This window comes from Glycine max, chromosome 19 (genome assembly GCF_000004515.6).
Source record: "Glycine max cultivar Williams 82 chromosome 19, Glycine_max_v4.0, whole genome shotgun sequence".
NCBI lineage: Eukaryota > Viridiplantae > Streptophyta > Magnoliopsida > Fabales > Fabaceae > Glycine > Glycine max.
The window spans coordinates 11043976-11048829 of NC_038255.2; the positions used below are offsets into that span (position 1 = coordinate 11043976).

The 4854-nt window shown below is 40.7% G+C and overlaps 1 non-coding gene across 1 annotated transcript; it reads right to left on the minus strand.

The window, feature by feature from the left end:
• Positions 1 to 1725: 1725 nt before the first annotated feature.
• Positions 1726 to 1832, minus strand: LOC113000569 (small nucleolar RNA R71). Its single transcript, XR_003265902.1, has one exon. It is a non-coding gene; the product is annotated as a small nucleolar RNA R71 (small nucleolar RNA).
• Between the last annotated feature and the right edge of the window lie 3022 nt (positions 1833 to 4854).

The following is a 4854-nucleotide window of genomic DNA, read 5'->3' on the forward strand; positions in this document are numbered from 1 at the left end:
TGTATGTGGTGCCTAATCATGTATTGACAACCCTAAGTTGATTTTCGCTTAGTAAATTGAAATAGGGTTGGATTAAGTGGTTGACTGTTAGGGACGAATTCTCCATAACCCAGGATAAGAGAATGGCTTCTGAATCAAAGGAAACAACCCGTTTTTAATATTAGTAATTTCGTATTCCAGTTTACTTGTTCTGCTCTTTAATCACAAAACAAACAAACCCCCCCAATCGTTACTGTTACTGCAAGTATATTATGAACATTTGGTTTGTCACTGCTCGTTGGGAAACGACCTAGGATCACTTCCTAGTTACTGCATTTTCATGTTTATTTGATTCGGGTACGGCCTCGATCAAATTTGGCGCCGTTGCCGGGGAGCAGTGTCCAAAGGTTCATAATAGCTAGCTAGTGTTGTGTGTTTAATCCTTTCGTGTTTTATGTTTAAATTGTTAGTATTGTGTTAGTATGTGTGTTAGTGTGTGTGTTAGTGTTGTTTAGTGTCCTGGTATTTGGTTTAATGTGTGTTCTGTTTTAGTTTTCCCATTAAGCGTTTCCCCTGTTTCAGTCTTGGGTGTTTTGCTGTGAAGATTGTGCTTGCGGCAAAAACAGAGTAGTAGTAGAAATCAATTAGAGACGGATTTTAGCGACCACCCATGCTGAATTATTTGAGATTTTTTGTTTTAGTAGCTAGGGTTGTTATTTTTGGCTGAATTTTTTTGTGGTAACTTCTTTTAATCCATATTGTGTGGGAAAAATAGCTAGAGCCTTTAGTTTGGTCAGATTTGAAAGTTCCAAAAAACTAGCAAATTTTGTGTTTGTCAAAACTTCAATCGGCCATAACTTTTGCTCCGGCTGAGGTCTCCATCGTCCAAAAAAAGCGATTCTATCAAAAGTTTTTTATTTTTCAAGTTTTATTCACTTATTTTTCTTAACCTACCATTTTTAGCTTTCATAGTTAGACTTTGAATTTTTGTCTGAAATTTTTTGTGCTATCTTCTCATCATTTTATAGGGTTGCTCACAAAATTTCAAGTCATTTGGATATCATTTGAGGGTAGTTGTAGTTCAAACCTACACCTTTATTTACATGACAAGGCAACTAGTTGTGTGCATGCTGAATGTAGTGTATGACTAGAGGCAATCCATCTGACTTACAACCCTTTGATCCTGAGATAGATAGGACATTTCATAGATTAGTTAGGCATCATTTTATACCTTTTGATCATTCTGAGCATTCCATAACTGGTGAATCTGTGCATTCTGTTATTGGTGATTTTGAACATCCTGATCTTGAGCATTATAATTTTGAGCATTCTGATTCTGAGCATTCTGATTTTGCACATTCTGAGAACATGGCACAACCTCCACCCCGTGAGAGGACTCTAAGGGAAATGGCTGCACCTGATTTCACCTACGAAAGCTTGTGCATCCAATACCCTGATGAGGATGTCCCATATGTTCTTAAAACTGGACTGATTCATTTGCTTCCAAAGTTTCATGGCCTTGCAGGTGAAGACCCGCACAAACATTTGAAAGAATTTCACATTGTCTGCTCAACCATGAAACCCCCAGATGTCCAAGAGGATCACATATTTCTGAAGGCTTTTCCTCATTCATTAGAGGGAGTGGCAAAGGACTGGCTGTATTACCTTGCTCCAAGGTCCATCACGAGCTGGGATGACCTTAAGAGAGTATTTTTAGAAAAAAATTTCCCTGCTTCCAGGACCACAGCCATTAGGAAGGATATCTCAGGTATTAGACAACTCAGTGGAGAGAGCCTATATGAGTACTGGGAGAGATTTAAGAAACTATGTGCCAGTTGCCCCCACCATCAGATTTCAGAACAGCTTCTTCTCCAATAGTTTTATGAAGGACTCAGTAATATGGAGAGAAGTATGATAGATGCTGCCAGTGGTGGAGCCCTTAGAGACATGACTCCTGCTGAAGCCAGAAATTTAATTGAGAAGATGGCCTCCAACTCCCAGCAATTTAGCGCCAGAAATGATGCCATAGTCATTAGAGGAGTTCATGAGGTAGCTACAAACCCATCTGCATCATCTGAAACTAAGAAGCTTGAAGGAAAACTGGATGCATTGGTTAACTTGGTAACCCAGCTGGCCTTGAATTAGAAATCTGTACCTGTCTCAAGGGTTTGTGGTTTGTGCTCCTCTGCTGACCACCATACAGACCTTTGCCCTTCCATGCAGCAACCTGGAGCAATTGAGCAGCCTGAAGCTTATGCTGCAAATATTTACAATAGACCTCCTCAACCTCAGCAGCAAAATCAACCATAGCAGAGCAATTATGACCTCTCCAGCAACAGATACAACCCTGGATGGAGGAATCACCCTAACCTCAGATGGTCCAGCCCTCAGCAACAACAACAGCAGCCTGCTTCTTCCTTCCAAAATGCTGCTGGCCCAAGCAGACCATACATTCCTCCACCAATCCAACAACAGCAACAACCCCAGAAACAGCCAACAGTTGAGGCCCCTCCACAACCTTCCCTCGAAGAACTTGTGAGGCAAATGACTATGCAGAACATGCAGTTTCAGCAAGAGACCAGAGCCTCCATTCAGAGCTTAACCAATCAGATGGGACAATTGGCTACCCAATTGAATCAACAACAGTCCCAGAATTCTGACAAGCTGCCTTCTCAAGCTGTCCAAAATCCCAAAAATGTCAGTGCCATTTCATTGAGGTCGGGAAAGCAATGTCAAGGACCTCAACCCGTATCACCTTCCTCATCTGCAAATGAACCTGCCAAACTTCACTCTATTCCAGAAAAAGGTGATGACAAAAATTTACCTAACAATTTCTGTGCAGGTGAATCTTCTTCCACAGGTAATTCTGATTTGCAGAAGCAGCACATTCCCCCTCTTCCATTCCCTCCAAGAGCAGTTTCCAACAAAAAAATGGAAGAGGCAGAGAAAGAGATCTTGGAAACGTTTAGAAAGGTAGAGGTAAACATACCTCTATTGGATGCAATAAAGCAAATTCCAAGATATGCCAAATTCTTGAAGGAGCTGTGCACTAATAAGCGAAAGCTTAAAGGAAGTGAACGAATTAGCATGGGCAGAAATGTCTCCGCATTGATTGGTAAATCTGTTCCTCAAATTCCTGAAAAATGCAAAGATCCAGGTACATTCAGCATACCTTGTATTATAGGGAATAGTAAGTTTGACAATGCCATGCTAGATTTAGGAGCCTCTGTTAGTGTTATGCCTCTGTCGATTTTTAATTCTCTATCTCTAGGTCCCTTGCAGTCAAATGATGTGGTAATTCATTTAGCTAATAGAAGTGTTGCCTATCCTGTTGGTTTCATAGAAGATGTCTTAGTTAGAGTTGGTGAACTGATTTTCCCTGTTGATTTTTATATCTTGAATATGGAAGGTGGATTTTCTCAAGGATCAGTTCCCATCATTCTCGGCAGACCCTTTATGAAAACTGCTAGAACAAAGATAGATGTTTATGCAGGCACACTGTCTATGGAATTTGGTGACATAACTGTTCATTTTAATATTCTAGATGCTATGAAATACCCATCTGAAGATCTTTCTGTATTTCGTGCTGAAATAATTGACCATGTTGTTGATGAATACATGACTGATCTTTATTCTAATATGCATGCCTCTCACTCTTCATGCATTGAGTCTGAAATTGTACTTGATCATATGTCTGAATTTGATGCTGAGAGTGAATTTGAGAGTGATATTGATTGCATGTTTGGTGGTGGTGTTTTACCTCTCGAGATTGATTTTATAGAGTCAGATAGGACTAACCATGTTTCAGGAAGTACACATACCTCTGACTTTCTTTATGAGGTAAAGGCTGAGAAACCATCTCCTTCTACCACTGTCCAGCCGACCACACCAGAATTGAAGCCTCTGCCATCAAATTTAAAATACGCTTACTTGGATGATAGCAAGAGTTTTCCAGTGATTATATCTGCCTCCCTTGCTGATGAGCAAGAGGAGAAGTTGTTGTCAGTTCTCAAGAAGCATAAGAAGGCTATAGGCTGGACCCTGGCGGACATTCCTGGTATTAGCCCATCCACATGTATGCATCGAATAAATTTAGAGGATGGAGCTAAACCATTAAGACAACCACAGAGAAGACTCAACCCGGTGATTCTTGATGTAGTGAAGAAGGAGATAACCAAGCTTTTGCAAGCTGGAATCATTTATCCTATCTCCGATAGCCAATGGGTGAGTCCCGTCCAGGTAGTCCCGAAGAAGACTGGCCTCACAGTGATCAGAAATGAGAAGGAGGAGCTGATTCCTACTCGGGTGCAGAACAGTTGGAGAGTCTGCATTGACTATAGAAGGCTGAACCAGGGTACCAAAAAGGACCATTTTCCCCTGCCATTCATTGACCAGATGCTTGAACGCCTGGCAGGTAAATCCCACTACTGTTTCCTTGTTGGTTTTTCTGGTTATATGCAAATTACTATTGCTCCTGAGGATCAGGAAAAGACCACATTCACCTGCCCCTTCGGCACTTTTGCTTATAGGAGCATGCCTTTCGGCCTGTGCAATGCCCCTGGTACCTTCCAGCGGTGCATGATTAGTATTTTCAGTGATTTTTTTGAAAATTGCATAGAGGTGTTTATGGATGATTTCACTGTATATGGATCCTCTTTTGATGGTTGTTTGAATAGTTTGGAAAAAGTTTTGAATAGATGCATTGAAACTAACCTTGTTCTAAATTTTGAAAAATGTCATTTTATGGTTGAGCAAGGTATAGTTTTAGGCCACATTATTTCCAATAAGGGTATTGAAGTAGATCCTGCAAAAATTTCTGTTATTTCACAATTGCCTTACCCCTCTTGTGTGCGAGAGGTGCGATCTTTTCTTGGT